Genomic DNA, 23,327 nt, shown 5'->3' on the forward strand with positions numbered 1-23,327 from the left:
GGTGACATACTAAAGGGACAGGAGGGGGGGACCAGGCACCCTAGATTCCCGGAATACTGTGGGTGCAGTTAAGAAAACGAAGAATGCATTACTCCAGGGAGTAGAAAGCGAATTGGTACAGCAACCATGACATACTTTGAATGGCTGTGTCGCGCCCCTCAGAGGGTTTCCTCAGAAGCGACACCCATTGCAATCAACCAAACTTACTCCCAGGTAAAGGATCATGACCAGCCAGCCTAGATGTGTGGGAGGGGTGACTTTCCATTCCCCGCCCCCCAAGGAATGCGGGCACACACATCACTGACATCACACAGTATCAGGCTGCATGCTTGCATGAGCACGTACTGCTGGCCTCTGCAATTGATTTGCTGCTACTGTTCCTTTTCACCACAATAAGCCACAGCAACGCGTGGCCGGGCCCTGCTAGTATTTTTATATAAGTTTTGGTTGCAAACAATCACACAGTGAGACGTTAAGGCACATACACACAGTTCCTAAGTATATAAACAGGGAGGAAAAGATAGGTGGGATGATCGAATGGGAAGCAGGGGAAGCAGGGGAATTATACGTTACCAAAGATGTGCAGAGAAGTTTCAGAAGAAGGCAAGCGGAGGACAATATATCGTGTCTCACACCAACTTGACCAAGGGAGGTTCAGGTTAGAAATGAGCAATGAGCTTAAGGTGAGCAGGACTTTTATACCCCTTTGCCCAGGTAAGGTGGGAAATTCAAGCTTAGGTTTCGTTTCTTTGCAACTGCTTGGGGTTTTCTTGCTGGTCTTGCGGGGCTGAGCTAATTAGCAGCTTTATCTATTGTCTTTACTTCCCGGGACAATGGGGCCAATTGATCCTAGATTATATCAGTGAAACCTTGAATAGTTTATGCAGAGGTACTTCCTACAGTCTCTGCCGTAAGTATTCAAATTTGGCTGAGGCTTGAGTGATTTAGGAAGGGATCTTGTTGTTAGGGAGATCATATCTAGAGGTTGAGGAAATGCATGGAAGAAGCAATTGTTTGGAGAAATGTTTTCTCAAAATCACAGTGTCAGGGACTTCCAAAGAAGCAGCTTAGCGAGGTGTGGTCTTCAGGAGTTCTACAGACTCCATTATGCTAAAGGAGTATTCTGGCAGGGTGAGATAATCAAAGATGCATGTCCTTATTATGAGGCATCCAGATAGTATTGCCTGGAGTAACGCATAGATTTCCGCAAACAGATAGTTTTGCCTTAGGCTTGCTTTCAGCTTGGACACTCTGCTATCCACCCACACAAACATGAAAACTGGCTTTTTGTAGCACACAGTATGAGAAATAATATGAAATTCAATATTTCATAAGGCAGGGTATACAGGGCAGGGTTACAGCTTCCAGGTGTGGTCTTGAGATCTCCCAGAATTACAAATAATCTTCAGATATCCAAGATCATTTTCCTTGGAAAAAATGGCCACTTTAATGGGCACTGTATTCCTCTGAGGTTTCTCACTTCCCTGAATCCTGCCCCACTAAGTTCCACCCTCAAAATCTCCAAGAATTTCCCAACCTAGAGATGGCAGCACTACCACCACCTCTGCATCACTTGGATGGCCAGGGAAATCGAGGATGGAGCACCGTCAAACTGGCATTTTCTCTTCTATGCTGTTAAAAGTACAGCTGACATGTCCTCCTTTGCCTCTAATCACTTTGTCAATTGCAAATAGGGATTCCCCCCAATAGATATCAACAAATCAAGCACTCTTTAGTCTAGTAAAATGTATAAATCATCCATTGAAGCAAGTAATCACACTGTGTCCAAAGCCTAAGAAGGACTCGATCAAGGTGATATCATAAGTTTACTTCTTAGAATTGTTTCTACTACTTCTCAGATACAGGTTTTTTTAAAAGCAAAATGTATTCAGAGTTCAGTAGTTGGGGTAATTAAGACATTTATCCTGAAGCACCAAAGAAAGAAAAAAAATGCTTCAAAGAAGATGTGTCATCATGCAAGATGACAAGTATGGAAAAAAGCCCTAAAAATAAAGGAAACATTAAGAAATAAAATTATCTTTATATCTGTTGCAAAGGTTGTACTAGGGATATCACACTCAAGACAGGGAGAAGGCAAGCCAAGAGATTATGTGGATGTATCAACTGAGTGAATAGAAAAGTGTAGCTTTAACCATATTTTTTGTAGCTTTAACCCAGTGTAGCTTTAACCCATATTTTGGGTGGACCAAAAGGTAGGAAATAATAAACATCATAATGATACATAAAGATGGCAGAGACAGTATGAGGGATGGTTTTTGTTCAGGGGAGTCTAAGAACTTATTGATTGTCAGCCTTTTTTGCTGACTGTGCTCTTGTATCCTAAACAGTTGTTTGGCATGCAGGGAGACATTTTGCTTACATGTGGCAGCTGAAGTTTACTTCTTCTTATATGGCCTGTGGGATAAACAGGTTTGGCATTAGAATGGATGTTTCCAGGGATGCAAGTCTCTCTACCCAACACATGATAATTGCATGATGGTAATGTATCCTAGGTCATTGCTGCATACCTTCCTGCTCCTTCAGCAGTCTTATATGGGAGATATCATAACCTGCCATATTTAGGCAGGCTTTGCCAATATAATTTGAAAAAGGTTGATTCTCAGTCTATCCCATGTGATATTGGAATGCCCTCACTATAACTTGTCATGATTTATGGATTGCCCCAATTTTAACCAGATCACCTTTTACTACAATTAAGGATAACATAGTCCCCTGTTGGGGTGGTGGTTAAAGACCCAAGGACTACATTGTCAATGGCCAAGTATCTTTCCACCATATTTTTCTTAAAGAAGTAAAGATCTCATATTTGCTGCTTACGATCATTAGATCAAAGAAAATATCTACCACACCTTTTAAATGCTGCCACCAGAGTTCTGGGGACTCCCCAGGAACTACACAGGGGTCTGTAGTGAGGGGAAATAATTAGGTGAACTTCCCCTTCATCCTGTGGGAGAGCCTTTCTTCCCATGGAAAATAAGCAATGGATCCAGTCTTCTGAGTTCTAGAAAAATGCAAACTCATAATTTCTTTGATTAGCTCAGTGGTTCCCAAACTTATTTGGCCTACCCCCCCCTTTCCAGAAAAAATATAACTTAGCGCCCCCTGGAAATTAATTTTTAAAATTTTTAATAGCAATTAAACAGAAAGATATATGTATTAATGTTTCTACCTGTGGCCATCACCGCCCCCCTGGATCGCTGCAGCACCCACCAGGGGGAGGTGGTGCCCACTTTGGGAATCACTGGATTAGCTGGTTTTTTCAAGATTCAAAATTACAAAAAATAACAGAGGAGGGACTCATGACTTTATACAAAAACATATGCTAAAATGGGAGACAGTTGTCTGAATAAGTAAATATTTTCAAAATGTCATTTAAACACAGGAGAAAAAAATAAATGATTTTTTTTGGCAGAATTTGGTCCACAAGCTGCCATTCCTCTACAAGGATACAACAAAACCAACGCTACCAGGTGGTAAATTTAAGACTTAATTAGTCAAGTTTTATACTTGCATAGAACACAGCCAGTATATTTCAGCAGATGCTGTGCCCACACATTAGTGAAGATTGAAGTGCTTTCTTTATGTACCCCTCCACCAGAGCAAGATAAATGCTTTGTTTTAAGCCAAAGAGACTTGGCAAAGCTAACTGAATGAAGATTCCTTCATTGGCTGCTACTTTGATAGACACACAGTTGCATCTTTCAAGAAGCTGATTCCAGAGACTGATTCCCTAGACCCTCCAGGTACCCAGTTCTCACCCTGGACTCCAACAAGATGCATTTAAGTAAGAAGAGCCTGGCAGTTACAATTATGCTCAACCCCCTTGTCAGTCAATTGCATATTAGAATATTATGATAGATGGAAAAATCTGAAAGCGTAATGAAAAATAACCATTGTTGCCATACTAAAAATGAATCAAGTAAGTTAGAAAAATAAAAGAGCTTGAGGGCTTTAGAAAGTTGGAGAAAATGGAAGAGAAAGTGCTGCTATTTTGTACAGGAAGCAATGAGGAGAGGAAATAGACAGTGGGAGTGATAATGGTTAGGCTAGAAGTACAATCAGTGGGCATAGTGACAGTTCAAGTGTGTACATCATTTACAGCTATGTGGATAAGAAAACAAAAATAACAGAGGTGCCAACTGTAAAGCTGTGTGATACAGCTGAAGAAAATAAATGATTTGCAGTCCAATCTAGAGTGGCCTGGAGAGCCAGAACAACACTGCCCTGGTGCCACTCCAACCCTCAATAGGTCTTTCTCGCAATGCAGGAAGTCCAGAAAAGGTGTTGTTGTTTTTTAAAAGGCTGAAAATCCCCTATGGGGAGATAGAAGTATGCCACAAAAATCATGGTGTATCTCCTTCAGAGGCTTCACCAGTACACAGGGCCAGCCAGGCAGTAGAGGCCAACTAAGGTTGGCCCTGCTCCTGACCTGCCCCCAGACATGGCGGTGCAGCATTCTGGGACAGAGGATTGGGTGCCATGGAGCTGTGTGGCACCCACTTGCCTGGGTAAGTTGCCCCTCGATGAGGGCATCTGCAAAATGGGCATCTAGGCCAGCACAGGGCTGTGCCAGCTCCAGAGTGGGGTCCAATCCCTCTATGCTGGATTGGGCTGCCCATCATAATATGTGATTGAAATGCCCTTGTGGAAAAAAAAGATAGGCAAGATACTTAGACTTGTGTAAAAAAAAAGAGAAGTCAATAGGTAACATTTTATAAGCAATTTATATGAAGGCAGAGGACAAGACAGAAAAGGCACAAAAAATATGGAAAGATATCTCTGTCCTAGAAACATAGGAAGGCAGCAGAGCCATACATTAGTTACAGATGTAAGAATAAACTAAAACCATAGGCTACTCAGGAATAGACGCAGACAGAGATCCTAAGTTGTTCAAGATGAAATGTAACATTGGGGCAATGTATTCCACAGAATGGAGTGGTAATGAGTGGTAATGATGTTGAACAATGTTTAGTGGTACAGAGGCCTGTACCGCCTACATGAGGAATGCCATTTTCAAATGCTGGCCCCAAGTTTTAAAAAAGCTATATGTAGATAGAAAACTGGCACATTAGGGAGACCATTCAGAAATGGCATCCTCTACTTATAGTAAGAAATGGTACAATCCATTCTACCACCTCCATATGCTACTACCAGAAATGAAACTTAATAATATTGATAGTTAAATGGAATAAAGTGGAACTTTCTGAAATATGCACAGACTGTACAAGTTTATCACCATGAGGAACTGGAAAAGACTAGCAATGCTGAATTAAAAGGGAACAAACTGAAAGACATATTGATAAAAGAAGAGTAATCTGAAGGACAGATAAGAATGAGCATGCAGAGGAGGTCCTGGGTAGCAGAGGAAATAACTAATAAAACAAAACAGGAGAAGTTTTAAAAACTTGGAAAATGAGAGAGACAGCAGATGTATAGACTATCAGAATCCAATGGTTGAAAAGCCAAGTAAGTCAAAGGAGGAGGACAGTTTGCATTACAGAGCAGTGTGAAGTATGGAAGAATGAATGAATACAGGAAAGGCAGATAAAAGCTGATTTGTGCACAAAGCCAATATTGAGTGGATGGCTAGAAGCACAACTGTTAAAAGTCAACAAGGAACACTGCTGATATACGGACAAGACTCTAGACAGATTTTAAAAAGAGTAATTAAGAGAATTTGTGGTGAGATAATGTGAGAAGAGGAAAAAAAAGGAGAACATGCATTGTATTGTCGAAGGCTTTCACGGCCGGAATCACTTGGGTGCTGTGTGGGTTTTCGAGGGCGCAGCCTGGTTGGCCGTGGTTCACAGCAGCATTCTCTCCTGACGTTTCGCCTGCATCTGTGGCTGGCATTAGATCCTCTGAAGATGCCAGCCACAGATGCAGGCGAAACGTCAGGAGAGAATGCTGCTAGAACACGGTCATACAGCCCGGAAACCACACAGCACCCAAGAACATGCATTGTTAGGTCCAAAACTGACACAACATTAGAAGGTCCAAGAGTAAGCATGTTAGCAGAGATTCATGACATCCTAGATGTTTTTTTTTTAAAAAAACAAGTAGGAGACAAGGACAGCAAAAAGTGTCAACTTAAGCTACTCAAAGATATGAATTGGAATGGAAATGGGCTACTGGACAGATTATGATAAAGAAGGAAATGGAGGCTTTTATGTAGGAGTTGCATGGCAGCCTCGAGCACTACCAGTTGGGGAGCTGCCTGTAGGAAAGGAGGTTATCTCCTAGAATGCAAACACCTGAGGGTGATTAATGGCTAATATAACAATTACCAGCTGTGGGCTAGGAAGATCAGATAACTGAGGAGGACATCAAGGCTTGGGATCATCTTTGCTAAAATGTGCTTCTTAAGGACTATTATCCAGTCTCTCTTGATCACCTAAAGAGACTTCCTTTGGTTCCTGAATAAAAAAGCTATTGGACTTTCTTAACATCTTGCAGCCAGGAGCTTTCTTGTGTTGTTTTATTCTGTCTGGAGGAGGAAACTCCTACAGAAGGGATTATTTCTTTGGAAGCCTGGGAGAAAGCTTATTAATTTTATATACCACTCTCCCCCTTAGGGCTCAGGGTGGTTAACAACATTGCTCCATGCTGTGGCAGAGCTTTGACAGCTGCTATAACAATAAAGGTTGTGGACATTTTCAGTCCAGAAGGTTGTCTGTTTTTATTGCATGCATGTGGAGTGTTGCTGGAAGAGCCTTGCTATCTCTTCTCCCCAAGGTTCTTTCTTGGGACTGCAAGAACCTTGACTCAACACCTGGCACATAGAGATCCTTCAACTGAGGAACTCATGACCCTCCCCAAAGCTGAGAGCAGTTCACCCCACTATAGACCTTTTCTGCTTATGGAGTAAAAAAATCAGCCTTGATTAAAACTATATGTTGGGAGGACATCATAATTCATCATGCTTGAAATATATTTAAAACCATTAAAATCCCCTAAATTAATTGCATTCCTCCCTGGGATAATAATTGTAGCCGTTTAACCTGTAAATTATTGCTTTACATCAATGGAGACCAGCGTGGCAAAGGTATAAGCCTGCCTATATCTCAGAGACAGATTCCGAGTTGTTGTGACCTCTTTATCTAGTTTTTTTTTAAAAAAAACTTGCCATTTTATTTCATTTGTCACAATATGTAGGAATTGAACTGAAATAGTGATTTCTTAACTGTAATTGATATGAAATACTGTACAGCAGGGGCCTTGGCTTGAAACAGGCCCATAAAATCCCAATGAATTAGAAAGCATAGGAAGCATGTACATAAGAAAGCAATGTTCCACCTCAACCAAGACAACAAGACATGCTCCTGACTAATAAATGGAGCAGTGCTGGCTTTAAGGTCTGGAGGCAGATGCTCCCATTGCCTCCAGATGGGAGTGAGAGTGAAGCAGGCAAGTTGCCATCTGGAAGGAATAAGGCTTCATCTTTCATATGTACTGTGTGCAAACTGCAGGCTTTGAATAATGGATGCAAAAATATAAAAGTGCATCGTGGTATAAGAGACAGCTCTTTAGATTTTTCATCATTGTGCCATCAAGAAGCCCACCATTCCAGAGGCACTGTGATTCACTCTAATGGATGGAAGAGTTTATTTTACAAAAACACATTGAAACAATTAAAATCAGAGCTAAAATACACACAAAACATGAAAACTGTTAAAATATTGGACTGGAAGGAGAGATCTCTGAAGGGACACCAAATGAAACAGAAAAGTCTTCACCTGCTGGCAGAAAACAGCAACAGAAGGGGAAAGATGAGTCTTTTTAGTGCTGTCTATCTGGGTGACTTGAATTCCCAAGAACTGTTGATAATGACATACAGGATATTCTTTGACAACTATATTTCAGCAGGAGCATGGAGACCAATATACACACTCCTCTATTGTGAAAAATCCGAATAAAAATGCATGATGGATGGAAGTGCTGGTTTATGGCATGTCTTTAACATGCTTAACTCCCAGGTTCCCTGGACATTGGGTAGAAGAGCATATAATAAGTGTGCATATATAGAGATGGGATTCCTCTCATTCCTAGATATGGATTTTCATCAGTGGTAAAGCTGAGATGCAATCTCTGGCTTGCATATGAAAATAGGTAGTATATTTGTTAGTGTTCACAATTTAATGTATTTAGAAGTAGATAACAGATAATGCAACAAAATAGCAGATAAGGTCAAGATACCAGTAAAATATACTTTAAAGGATCAAACAAAAAGGGAAAAAACCATATGCACTCCTTTCAGTTCAGACTTTTTCTTTCCCAGACTTGTCCATTATAATCAGTCAGATGAACTCTGATCTGTTCTAAACTGATAAGTCAAATAAGCATTCCTCTTCATTCAAATATATCAATATGAATGACAGAGGCGTATCTAGGGAAAATGTAGCCCTGTGCAAAATCTGAGTTTTCTGCCCCCTCCCTTGCCCTGTATGGGTGGTTGTCCTTCCCCACATGACAACTTTTTTTGTACCAGGTCATCTCAAAGTCACCATCACATTATAGAACATGCCCCAAATCACAAATCTGAGTGGAAAAGGAGGAGTGGAGTGGAGGGGGTAATGTTCCGCGCCCCACGTGACTAAATGGCAGTGGCCCAGGGACATTTGACCCCATATGTTCCCCTGGGCATTACACCCCTGATGAATGGACAAATATATGTATTAATACTTATGAGATACCAAACAAGTCTTGTTAAATTTCAGCAATGGGCAATCTTAAAGATAACCCAGTTGTTCTGCTCCCCCAAGTGACTCTGTTGGAGGTGCCCTGTTCTCAGCTGGGACAGAAAGGTTGAGACACAAGCCAATCTTAACAGTTCAAATAATGGCTTTATTTACAGAGATGGACAAGCCTCTAACTCCTCCCTGGCTCTGACTAAGGGGGTTATTTGCTTGTCTGATAATGATAGGAGCTGTAGACTGTGTCCTTTTCTGGCTTCTTTCAGTTGGAACACTGTCTCTTCCTCACGGCTCTGTTGGTCTTGGGCTTTACTCTGGATGCTGATAGACTTGGCTTGCTCTCTTTAGACCATCACAGGGACATATGGACTCCTCTTTGGATCATCATATGGACTCATGTATGTCGAGAATATTAAGAGACCCCAGCTTCCCTTGACACCTCTTTGAGACTGACTAACTAAAAACAGGGGATGCTGGGTAAAGAGAGGAAATTGACTGGGAAAAGTCTTAGGGGCAGAGGCTAACTAAAATACCCTCCCAAGGAAGACTTAACAATAAGCAAAACCATACTGACTATAGGGAAACTAAATCTTAAAGGGGAAATAACCAAAGGCTCTGTGGGATCATGACAGTTAATAGCAAGGATGCCGTAAACTATGTGGCAAATAGGTTAGGCAAGTGAATTTATTTATTTAATTTATTTATAATTTGATTTATAGGCTGCCCTTCCTCATGATGGAGTCAGGGCAGCTTACAATAATATACTGTGCACACCTGTGATCATTCATGAGTTAAGCCTTGGAACAGTTTGCCTCTCTACCTCTTCCAGCTTCCAAAGAACTGTAGACCTGCACAGTAGTTATTGTGATTGAATGTCATTTCCTTCTAGCTTTCAAGCTGCATTTACATCTGCTCAATAGGGCTGATTCCGCACACGCAAAATAATGCACTTTCAAGCTGCTTTCACAACTGTTTTTGCCATTCCGCACAGCTTCAAAGAGCCCTGAAAGCAGCTTGAAAGTGCATTATTCTGCGTGTGCGGAATCAGCCTAGGTGAAACTGATTCTCCCCTATAGTCATGAAGGATTGGAACAACCAATTCAATAATATGAGCATTTGTCAAGCCCCTGTCAAGATCTCAGCTCTTTCCCTGTTCTTTCCATGAGACTGTGGGTATCATGAGAATCCTTAGCTTGTTTTGCTGCTAATACCACGCATGTATATTTTTTGCTTGAGGCATGCTGTAATTTTTCTCACCCTATAAGGCAATTAGCACCTGGCCCTTATCTTTGTTTTGGCCTTGGAGACTTCACACACCCTGAAAACATTTACAGGGATTTAATCCTGCTAGGATGGCAAGGGCAAAGCTGGAGGGGTGTTTGGGGAAGGGATATTAACCAGAAGTTGTATAGTGGAGCTCAGTTACAGCGAGACTTGCTTGTATTGTAACTGTGTGGTTTGGTTCTGCAACCCAACAAGATCGACACAGACTTCAGAGAATAATCAGAACTGCAGAAAAAACAATTGCTGCTAACCTGCCTTCCATTGAGGACCTGTATACTGCACGGGTCAAAAAAAGGGCTGTGAAAATATTTACTGACCCCTCGCATCCTGGACATAAACTGTTTCAACTCTTACCCTCTAAACGTCGCTACAGAGCACTGCACACCAAGACAACTAGACATAAGAACAGTTTTTTCCCGACCGCCATCACTCTGTTAAACAAATAATTCCCTCGATAATGTCAAACTATTTATTATAAGTATATTATTATATAATTACTGCACATACTTTTTCATCATTCCTATTACCCATCTCCTCCCAATTATGACTGTATGACTATAGCCTGTGCTGACATTTCATTTTATTTTATGATTTTACATTTTATGTTTTTATTACTATTGATTGTTTCCTGATTGCTTACTAGACCTATATGACAATCATTAAGTGCTGTACCTTATGATTCTTGACAAATGTATTTTCTTTATGTACACTGAGAGCATATGCACCGGAGACAAATTCCTTGTGTGTCCAATCACACTTGGCCAATAAAGATTCTATTCTATTCTATTCTATTCTATTCTATTCTATTCTATTCTATTCTATTCTATTCTATTCTATTCTATTTTCCTCGCAGTGATCCTGTCAATAAACTGATTTCTGAAACCCAGAGTCTAGTTATTGCAGGGGGTTGACAGATCCTGACAACATTGTGATTCCTGTACGGCTTTGAGAAAACATGCATGAATAACAGATTCAATAACATGGACTTTAGTGAACACCAAATGGATAGATTTGACACTGATTATTTTTATACTTTGCTGCCAAGTGTGAAGCAGTGAAAATATATCTGTGGAGGTGGGGAGAATCTAGGACTCCCACTGGAGCATGCACAAACATTTATGGATGAAATGCTGTTATCGGCACTGTACCCTGCTGGTTAAAGCCTCAAGAAGTAACTTGATGACTAGGTTTGAATTGTTCCTAAACAGCTCACTGAAAAATTGACTCCCTGTTCATGACAAGTGAACTGAATGTTGGCTGAACTGATAGTTCAGAATCACTCATTAATACAAAGTGCATGGGACAGAACTACTACAGGTCTTCATGACTGTCCCCCCCCCCCCGCCCACACCATACTCTGTGTAAATCATTGCATGCCTCTAGCCTCTGGGGAGGGTTTGATTTATGCCCATTTCCCTCTTACCACTTGTAGCAAATGGAATGACATTCTGACTACAACTTTATGGGAAGTGCAAAATCTTGCACACTGTTTTGGATTTTTCTTAGGACAAAGACAGATACCTAGAGCTTCTACCTCAGGAAGGGCAACTGATCGTAAGGAGTTGCTTTGGCTGTAGTAGTGCAGTTTATGTCTCTGGAGAGGAAGCAGCATCCTGGAGGTAAAGTGGCAAATGTGGCACAACAATGTTGACCAATCCTATGGACAATGGAACTTGAACTGTCATCATATCACCATTTTGCTACTTGCTTTCCTGAAGGACCTTTATGATAGTGCTGGAAATCCAGGGATACAATAACAGTTTCATGGATAAAGGTGTATCAGTCGGCCATGGCCCATTTTAACAGTGGCTGTGGCCAGAGGCATAGCTGGGCCAGAGTGCGCATTCTGTGTTTTCCGCCGCCCCTCTGGGGTGCCTTGACACCTGCCCCCACCCTTTACCTTAGTGCAGGCTGGAGAAGCAGCCTGTTCCCTTCAGACTGAAAATGGCCTTTTGGGAACTACACTTCCCATGAGACCCTACGGCTTGCAAGGTCTCCTGGGAAGTGTAGTTCCCACCAGGCCATTTTCATCCTGAAGGAAACAGGCTGCTTCCCCAGCCTGCACTGTTTGACGAAGGTAAGTGTGTGTGTGTGGGGGGGCCATGGGGGCGGGAGGGGGTGCTATGGGGGGCATGGGGATTTTCTGCCCCCCAGGCATGCAACCAGTGCAATGTGCACTCCCCAGTCCCCTGGTAGCTCCGCCTCTGGCTGTGGCTGGAGCTTAATTGTTCTAATACATAAAGCTGGCATCTGGTCCCAATGCTGGTGTTAATAGTGTTGCTTCTTCAGTTGGCACTAAAGCACTGATGCATTTCAGCATAGCTACTCATGTGGTTGGGATATTAGGTACATGGGAAAGTGTTGTCTATTAACTCATTATAACAGTGGATATTAAATATGTATGGTTAATTTCGGAAGTTGCAGCACATTTTAATTTTATGCTGTTCAAGACTTTTAGTGTTAATCACCAACCTGGTAACTGATGTCAAGGCAGCCTGGATGATAGGAAACTACTGAACAAAACTGCTGTGTCCTTGAGACAGAAGCAATTATTTCTTTCAAAGATTGCAAATACTGCAAGTCTTGCACTCTTCCATTCATTAGGCTAACAAGGTATCTGATCTTTACAAGCTGAAGGCCAAACTATTTACTTTTATAGATGATGATTAACCTGAAAAATGGTTGAATATAAAATCTAATGAAGGGAAGCAAATAAAGCATATCTCAGCAATCAATGAATCTAGTTTTGAACATGTAAATATGCATATTTAAAATGACACTTCATCAATTCAACTATTTTTCAGAATTAACAGAATTAACTACCAGTTGAGATGGAGAGAGTGGTTTTTATCTGTATGTTCCTTATCTGTTTGATGCTAAACAGAAAAAAAATGGAAGCATCAGTCCATTCCATCTACCTAATCGTCCACTTTTGAAATAGTTATTGTGAAGATTCAGGAAGGGCTTGATTTCAGTGGAGCGTAAGTGTAGCTGCCATTTTTGGGGTCTGGGACCACTATTATGTTCCCTGCCATAATATCGCTAGGGACTTGTGGGGAAAGCTTGTCAAACTGTGCACTGATAGAAGACTCTTAGCCCTAACTAAGTCACTCTACAGGGCTACATCCTGCCACATTAAATGCTCCCACTCTGGAATACTTACTCACAAAATACCCATCAAAGAGGTGTGAAGCAGGGATGTGTTTTGGCCCCTATACTTATTAATCTTTTTTTGAATGACCTTGCGCCTGCACTTACAGAAGTAAACTCACATTGCCCAAGACTAGGTAATGCACATATCTCGATCTGCCTCTGCATAGCAACCTTGATATTCCTTGGTGGTCTCGCATCCAAATACTGACCAGTGCCAACCCTGTTTAGCTTCCAATATCTGATGAGTTTTGGCAAGCCTGGGCTATTCAAATCTGGGTCCGATGGATAACAACCAACTATGCAAATGAAATGAAAATTCAGCAAGCTGCAGCAAATCAATCAGTTAAAAAAAAAGCAACACATCACTGACAGGAACAGTAAAGTTGACTTGTGTGTTAAAATAAATGACCAAAAGATCCAAACAGAACAGCCAGTTCTTAAAACAGCAAGACAATAAAAAGCCAATCATAATACTGTGAGATAATAAAAGTTAATACCTCAAGGGGGAAGGAGTAGGCTAACTTAAGATGATGCAGTTTCCTGCCAAAAGGCCTCATTTATTACAATTGTGAAGTATGTGCTACATACAACAATCAATAAACATTACATTGTTACTGTGTTGTGTGCATTATTTGTTTAAAAAATGCCAGTTAAAGACACAGATAAGTACAGAGAGTCTCTGCCTTTTATTTTATTGGGATATTCTTGCACAGCTTTGAGTAGAGAAAAGCGAAGAAAGGTGGGCTCAGAGCAGCTTATAATATGAAAAAAATGATAAAAAACAACTGAACACAACAAATCTATATGTCAGGAACAAATTAATCTGAAAGTGAAGGGGAAGAGAGCAGGTGGGTAAAGTTCTGCTTTGATGGCAAGAGGCACTCTCAGTCACTTTAAATATAGTAACTTCCAATGTCTGTGAACAATTAAATAAATAAACTATGATAACTACAATATTCTATTTTTCTCTTTAGGTACTTACAGGCTTTGAGAATTTGGGTAAGAATGAACTTGTTTTATTTAAGGATGCTATTTTAACACACATTGTCCTTGACTCAAAGGAACAACTGTGGTTGTAGATTGCTTTGTTGGGGTTGTTTAAGTGGTATCGATAGCTGTGCCCAACAGTGGGGAAAGAAGAGGGCATTGCCTGAGAAGGGATGAGGGAAAGACGGGGGTGGGGGGGTGGGGGGGTGGGAGAAGATTTCTAGAGAAGGGAGTGAGGGAGAAGGGGATAAGGGAAGATTGATAGATAAGGGGTAGGGGGAGAAAAAGGGGGGGATTTGACAAAAGGGCCAAGAGGGAAGGAAGCAAAGGTGGGGAAATGACACCTCGCAAGTTTCTTTTGGTTCCCACGTGTATGTTCTAATGACCATGTTTGCCAGATCCGAGGATATTTAAATGTAGTGACTGGAGCTGTGAATGGAGAAGACAGATCTTTCTAGCAATGTCCCAGGTTTGCAGAAAAATCTGAAACCTAAACAATTAAACAACAATACCAAACAAAAAACTTGGGGGTTGAAAACCCAAAATGATAAAAGGAATGCCTGTAGCTTTAAAAAACAGAAGTCTTCTGTGGCAATTGCTAGGCAACCACAGCATTCTAGGGTTAAGTTTTGCAAAGAGAAGGCAGCGGCCATATGCAGATCTGTTTTGCCCTTTGAAGGAGGACTCATGGAGCTTAGGCCTGGCAGCAGCCACTGGGAAACTTGATACCACCTAATTACGTGACCCATCCAGGCCTGACAGCTTTCTACCATTCAACAGCAGCCACCCTATTTGAGCCAATGTGGTGTAGTGGTGAGCATTTAACAGTAGGGTCTGGGAAACTCGAATTTAAATCATCAGCCTGAAGCTCACTAGATGATGTTGTGCTCGTCACATATTTTCATCCTCTTCTACCTCACAGGCTTCTTGTGGGGATAAAAGGTAGGAGAGGATAAAAGGACTGAAATAAATAAATAATAAATATAGCTGAAGATTGAGGGATGGTGGCTGGGTAAGTGGGAGGGAGAGAAGGACGCAGAGAAGATTGAAGATATGGAGATGGCCAGGTGGAGGGAAGGAGCATGGGGGAAGTTAAGACAAGGGAAAATGAGTGCCTTTTGCAAGTCTTTAGAGTTTCCCAATGAGCCACTGGTCCCACTCTGGCAACCAGCATTGTGCAACTGGATCATAATTTTCCCAGGTAAATGCTGCTGGGCATACAGAAGGGCAGAAAACTGAAGACAGGAAAAAGATAAAGGTAGGCTGGCAGGTGGATAGAAGAGGAAATAGTGTGTGGGGGATCATTCCACAAGCATTTATGGGTTCCCATTTCTTTATATAAATTGTTTAGCTAATTAGTAGTGCCAATATATAACACATAAATGCTTGAGAAGAGGGCTTAAAAAACCTGTTATGGAGTTTAGAGCCCCATCTAACCAGCTGGTTGCTCACGGCAGAGGCTATGTAATATGTTGACAGTGGAAAGGCAGGCAAGAACCCATAATAGCACTGACCTAGGCTATGTAATATGTTTCAATTTCATCTTGCTCCCTATAAGGTCCAATAGCCAGAATTATTCTGAACATCTGGAATAATAACATCCAGATTTGGAAATATTCCAGATATTCTAAACACAACATTATTTGGTGAATTCTCAGTATTTCAAACTCCAAATTGCACCTCCCCATCTAAAACTGTCCATAAAATATTGACAAGAGGATGCGTCTGGTATGTCAAACAAAAGTTCTGATTTAAACTGTTAAGCTGGAACAAATGACTGAGATATCATTCTTAAATACTTAAATAAAGATGGGTGTTTTTTAAAACCCAAGAATGTTTTCTTTTGAGAACAAAAATATAAAGATAAATGATTTTTAAAATAAAAAATCCTTTCCAAGTTTTAACAGAAGGTAAAAATGGAGGGGGTTTATATGTGTATAGTGCCTGGCTTTAGGTGAAGAATTATGGGATCAAAACCATATGGCTGCCACATTTTGCAATCCTTATCATAGGTTCCTGAATTCTAGTATAAAGAACTGAGTCCTCGGCACTTGCATGCATCCCACAAAATGTGCCCACTGAGGCTGTCCAAACCCTGCCTCCTATTTCCTGAGTGAAGAGTTCTCACTCGTTGATGGCTAGAAGGAATGGACAACAATTGGTCCCACCTTGCATAAATAAATACATTACAAACAGCAAGTGGTGATCCTATGCCAGGTAACCAGGATATGGTTGGAATTTAGCAATTATGTGATACAGCAGCCTTGCTGAGATTTAGGTGACATGGACATGCCCACTGCACGGATAACGGAACCCCCAGTAACTCAATGAATGGTGGAAATATAAAGAGAGATATAAATAGGGGTGTCAGCTCCAAACTGGCAAATTCCTGGAAATGTGGTGGTAAAGTCAGGAGAACATGGGGTTTGGGGAGGGAACTCAGTTGGGTATTATTTCTTTCCAAAATTTATATCCCACCTTTCTGTTCTTACAAGAGCTGCCAAGGCAGTTAACCATTTAAACCATATATGAAAAAATGACATTATAAAATCATTAAAATACACCCTCCCAAACATACCCCATTAAAACAACCATACACAGTACACAGAAGAGTCAGACAATTTTATTGGAATGAAACTGACCACAACTTTATTGGTTATAACAGCTGAAAGAGTTTTGGCACAACATGGAGCAATGGATCCAGATATCAGGCAACCACCCTGTTGACTTATATACCTCTTTGCCACACCCCAGTTCACCTGCCGGCCAAGTGGGAAATCACACAAAATGGCAGTTTGATGGATTCCGCAAGGGTCCAGCCTCTACGTGATCTTCTCTGCCACTTGGATTGAGGGTGCCCTGACAGCTCCTGAGCTGAGCATGTCTCTAAAGCACCAAAAATCCCATGTACTTCATGGTTATGAAGAAATACAATGAAGGAATACAGTGAAGTAACCTGTCAAACACTGACAAATAGATTAATCAAACCTGATTTGTCACTTACTCTGTTGGACCGATTATGTCAGTTTCCTTTCTAACCACTTTGTGAAATGCTGAAATTAGGACACAACTCTACCTCAGTTCCATTGTAAATACAGCTTCTTTAAAAAAGGCACATATGCATGTTCATGAAAGAGAGGCCATTTTTAACAGATAGTACTTTTTAGTTCTTAGGTTTCGATATCATGATTAAGTACTAAGTATGAAGCTGAGGCATGCAATCAACAAAAAAGCAAAATAACAATGAAAAGTAACTTCTGGCAAGTCATGACCCTGAAATTAATTCTTTGTAATTTGGAAATACAGACCTCTTGCAATTTCTGCCATCTGGCACAAATCTAATGAACACAGTATCCAAGTGCTCTGTATTCTTGTATGTAAAATAATAAGTCAGAAAGGGTCTAGAACTGTCCTATACTTAAAAATATTACCATTCTGATTCCCTAGTGTGGTGAACAACAAGGCAAACAACAGGCTGGGTCCAAGGTATGAAAGCTGCTAACTTTCCATCATTTACTTTCTCCGAAAGGAGTCATTTTGTGCCAGATTTTAATGACTCTGAAATGGACTTTGATTTAAATATTTGAACAACTGCAACAATTGTTTTTAAACACTCATGATTGAATTGTTCTTCCCAGGAGTCACAAAGAATACCCCTTTCCTTAGGAATCTATTTTCTGTAAACATATTAAATAAACCAATAGAACAGGGAATGATAGAGGTTTCCTTTCCTGTCTTTCTTGTTCAGCTTTCATCAATTATTAGAACGCATTTTAAAATCTTCATCATCTGTTTTTCTTTCTTAATTGGTAGTCCTTTTTGTACAACATATTGTTACCGCCAGGAAAATATGAAAAATATTTTCCTAAGCCTATCGCTAAACTACACTGGCTAAGGACCAGAGCAAAGAGACCAGTGTTATCCAAAAGTCTCCATAAGGCCTGGAAAGGACGTGTGTCTATGAGTGTGCTAATGCTTCACATGGTTTTCTTCGTGCCTTTATCCCTTTTTAAGATTTAATGTAAGCCCCTCAGTGCTGGATTTATTGTTTGCCCATTGTTTAGGCTTATGTCTTAGGCCGTTTCCGCACGGAGGCGGAAACGGCTAGGTCGGCGCATTTCGCGCTGACCCGACGACGCTGGGACCATCCACACGGATGGTCCTGGAAACAGCCGGGCAGCTGGCACCGCGGAGCGCTGGCGCCCGGCCGACCCGGCATGTCCCCGGGCCTCTGGCACGTCGCCGAGGCCTGGGGACACACACCCCGGCCCTGTGCGCCTGCTCCAGCGGCGCAGGGCAGGGGGGCATGTCCCCAGGCCTCGGCGACGCGCCGGAGGCCCGGGGACAAGGTAAGTGCCGGGAACAAGGCGGGGGTGGAGGTGTCGTGAAGCCGCTGCCATTCGCTTGGCAGCAGCTTCACGGCGGCGTTTCCCCAACAAGAGCGCTTCCGAGCGCTCTGGGGAAATGCCAGCTTCGCGGCGGTCGGGCAGCACGAGGGCGGCGTGGCTGCGATGCAGCTGCGCCCCCTGTGCGAATGGCGGCCTGGAGATGGCGTTTTTGCCGTCTCCAGGCCGCCATTAAATGCCCGTGCGGAAATGGCCTTAGCTAGGTTTTCCAGTTAATTTAAGTTTATTGATGTTAATTTTGGATATTCTTGTTTATATATGTGTGTGTGGGTGCTTTTATTGTATTGTAAGTTCTTTAGGATTGCATCTAATGCTTAATTAGATATGTTATTTTAGATATTTGTATCTGTTAATAAAAGCAATAGCTTGTAGCAGCTGATATTAAGACCAAAGGAAGTTAGTCTTGGAATTCAGTTTGGGCCAACGCCCCGGTAAATCTCTTTAGCGAAAACAAAGACCCTTTGGAAATTACATATTGAATCTGATGATGGCACCCCAGATATCCCAGCCGTTGAAGAACACGCCAAGATCACCATTGGACCATTTGAACTTTCTTTGTTGCAGGACTGAGGCGCGGGAGCCTCAGGACATAACTCAAGGAAGCAGCCCATCTGATAATCAGATGCCTGGGTGCGTTAACAGCCTCACCCAGTTTTACGAATGGACACTCTTCAACCCCTTCTGCACTATCGTAAAGTCTCGCGGGAAGATGCCTGACAGCGAGATCTCATGGTTCCATTCACAAAGTTGTAATTGTACCTCGCTTTTATGTGTTGATGTTTCTTTATTGTTGCAAGGTAAGGGTCTGCCCCCTTACCTGCCCCCTTGCCCCCTTTTGATCTTTGTGTATAAAAGGTCCTGCGCTTGGCTACGAGAGCGCGATTCCCCTGCCTGAGCTGAAGCCACCACTTTCGAATAAAATATTCTGTTTTCGAAGAACACTGGCTTCCTGCGCCTCACTATGTTGCCTGAGCTGAAATCACTTAATGTTACCTGAGCAGCAGCGGTAACAATATCCAGATTTGTAATGTACTTGGGGTGGGGAGCAGCTTGATAACGACTTGTGATAGGTCTTGTTAGGAAAGTGAGATGTTTGTGCATAGTGATGGGTGGTGTCTGAAACACCCCTTCCCAGGCATCTGACAATCCTGAATCCCTACCCCCTTTATCACCCCTCTCTTCCACAACCCCATGCAGTAGACCCAGTACTAGCTGCCAGTAGACTGGTTTCGTATCTGAAAGTGTCTTCACTGTTATCATTTTTAAAAGCAGGATTCTCTTCATGCTATAGTATCTTGCCTCCTTATTTTTGTCTGTTCAATGGGGAAAGCAATGGTAAGGAAAGGGTTCATGTAGAAACAATTCTGGCAAAAGCATTGTTCATGTTGGTTCTCCAGCCTGTTGAAGTGGAGAGATCGGCAGGTTGTCAGACAGCGAAGTAATGCATCCAACAAAGCTGCCTGACTCCAGGCTGGAAAGGAACCATCTGCTTTTGATAACATCACTGAGCTGTTGCTGTTAGCAATCATTTGGGCTCAAGTGAAGCCTGCTAAGCTTTGCTCTGGGGTTTGTCACAGTGGGACTCACAACAGATAGCTGGTGGAGACCAGTCTCACAGAGATGTTCCATGTAAGTTGATTTTGCATCTGTAGCTATGGAACATATGAACTGCAGAACAGCCGTGAGGCGTTTAGCCCAGGAATACTTTTCACTTTCATTTCCTTTGCAGCTCAGCCTTCTTTTCATAGGATTCTGATTATGCAGAACTATTCTGAATATATAGCACTACACATTTCAGATGTGGGAAATATTGTGAATATTCCAAATATGGCGTTGTTTTATAAATTCTAAATATTTCTGATTCTAAATACCACCTCTCTACCCAGAAGTATCTGTAGAAAATTGACAAGAAGACATGGTATCTCAAGCAAAGAAGCAGCATTAAACCTCAAATCTATGTTGGATCAAATGAGAGAGATTTTATCAGCAAAGAAACTAGCTATCATTTGTCCAGATATGTTATTTGATAAATTCTAAATACATTTGAAATAAAAAAATGTATATCTCTACTATACATGCTTTGTGGCATGAATTGGTCCATTACAAATAATGCAAATAACATAAGAAGAGGGTTCTCAGACTTCTCATTCCATAATCTGTACACACATTCACTATATTGCCTTAAATCAGATCAAGGGATTATGTTTTTCTTATAGATTGCTTAAATCAATCATGGCACCTCTTTTGACACTAATAGCTATCCATGTGGATATATTGCAGTATGAAATCACAGATAGGCTAAGAACTCTATTAAACTAAATCTGGGATGGAATTAATGAGAAAACACAAATACCCAAAACAATCTCTGCACAGATGCTATTTAATTCCCATATTGATAGTACAGATGCTCTGAACTGCATATGCAGGAACCCTGATTTCAAGGGTAAATTGCAGACTGCTACTGTGCAAATGTAGGAAGAGTGCCCGAGCAAAGGTTTCCCCAAATGATGAAAGAGGGTTTCATTATATGATCTGCTGCTCAATATATTTGTTGACATCTGTATCATCAACTTGACTTAAAGGGACAAGTCTGAGTTTCATTATCAGGAAAGTTATCAGAAAAGGAACACAAACACTTTCAAAGTGGGAGCTGACAACAATCTGCAATAGAGGAACTTTTGTGCCACATCAAAAAAATTTATTATGCCAGATACTCATCAGTTTCTGTTACTTCATTGAGTGAATCCAGTTTTCAAAGAAGGAACATTGGCTGACCAAATGTATTTATTAACACATAATCTGAAAACCACATGTTTCTGAAGGAAAAAAAGTTACAACTACAATTTCTGTCTCATAATAGTTTGAAGGAAGAAGAGTTTGTATTTATACCCTGCTTTTCTCAGCTGTAAGGAGTCTCAAAGCAGCTTACGCATTCTTTCCGTTCCTTTCCCCACAACAGGCACCTTGTGAAGTAGGTGGGGCTGAGAGAGTTCTGAGACAACTGTGACTAGCCCAAGGTCACCCAGCAGCCTTCATGTGTAGGAGTGAGGAAACAAATCCAGTTCACCAGATTAGAACCCACCACTGTTAACCACTACACCATGCTGGAAAGAGTAGTGGTATGTTGTACAGCAGCCAAATTTGGCTACGTATAGGCACACATAAGAACATAAGAAAGAACAGCTTGAGGTGGCACGTTTAAACAATGGACACCCTGTTATGCATATATAAATATGTCTTGTCCTTAGATCAACAGCTTTATGATTACATGCAGTAATTAGTTTTTTTGTTATGCATTTTGCAGGTGAAACAATGGATTTCTTGTCTTGATTTATATTTACATTTGCAAAGAGGAGTTAATGATCACTCTGGTTTTGTATTTGGTTTCTGTTTGTTTTGTCACTCTTGAGTGAATTCATTCTAGATGGAAATATTTTGGGCAGCAAGTAGCCTGTCAGGATTTCTATTTCATTGCCATCCTTTCAGCTGTCTTCTCTGTTTCTATTCACTAACACTGAGAAACCCACACATTTTGAGAAGAACAAACAAAGGAATTGCTACATATAACTTTCTGTAATACAGAGAGATGGGAATAAGCTCCACCTCACATTTGTGTGGACTCATTTGTTACATTCACCACATGAAAAATGAGCTCAGATTTTGAAAGAAGTTCTGCACAAAAGAGTGGCTGAACTTTGGAGTTCAGTCAAAGCTATTTGGTGTGTCATCCTTTCTGTATCAATCACACACACATGCTGGGTTTGCATATAAAAGAGAACGCAAGTGGTGGTGGTGGTCTGTGCCTGTGAAGTCTTCCAAGCAGATCAGTTGACAGACTACAAATACTGGTTGTGGTGGGTTTTCTAGGCTGTGGTCTGGTAGATGTTATTCCTAACATTTCGCCTGCATCTGTGGCTGGCATCTTCAGATGTGTATCACAGAGGGAAGTCTATTACACACTTCCCTCTGTGATACACCTCTGAAGATGCCAGCCACACATGCAGGCAAAATGGTAGGAACAACATCTACCAGACTACGACCACACAGCCTGGAAAACCCACAACAACCAGTTGAATCCAGCTGTGAAAGCCTTCAACAAGACTACAAATAGGTCTCTTGTTATCAATTTTATCATCATTTCATTGTTTTGCTGCTGAAGTTGTTGGAAGTGTTGCAGCTTATTTAATACTGAAGAAAGGAGCCCTGTTGAATCAGACCAGCTTGCTGGGTGACCTTGGGCCAGTCACACACCCTCTGCCCTGACCCTTTCTAGAATTTGGATGGGAGACTCCAAGGAACATCAGTGTCATGATACAGAGGAAGGCAATGGCAAACCACCTCTGAATGTTTTTTGCCTTGAAACCTGTCTGGGGTCGCTAAGTCAGCTGTGACTTGACCATGGAAAAAACTTGCTAGGTGACCTTAGGCCAGTCACACACTCTAAGCCCTGACCCTGACTAGCATTTGGATGGAAGACTTCCAAGGAACATGAGGGTCATGACAGAAACTACCTGCAAACGTCTCTTGCCTTGAAAACCATACAGGATTGCCAGAAGTCAGCTGTGACTTGACAGCAAACCATTAAATCCTGAAAAATCTGCAGTTGCAGAACATGTCTTAAACAAAACTGGACCTAACATTTTATTTGAAAACACTGAAATACTGGACAATTCAGAAGGTTACTTTGTCAGACTACACAGGGAGGCCATTGAAATTTGCAAACACCCAGACAATTTCAACAGGAAAGAAGAGACTCTGAAAATTAGCAAAGCTTGGCTACCAG

Source organism: Sphaerodactylus townsendi, linkage group LG03 (genome assembly GCF_021028975.2).
Source record: "Sphaerodactylus townsendi isolate TG3544 linkage group LG03, MPM_Stown_v2.3, whole genome shotgun sequence".
NCBI lineage: Eukaryota > Metazoa > Chordata > Lepidosauria > Squamata > Sphaerodactylidae > Sphaerodactylus > Sphaerodactylus townsendi.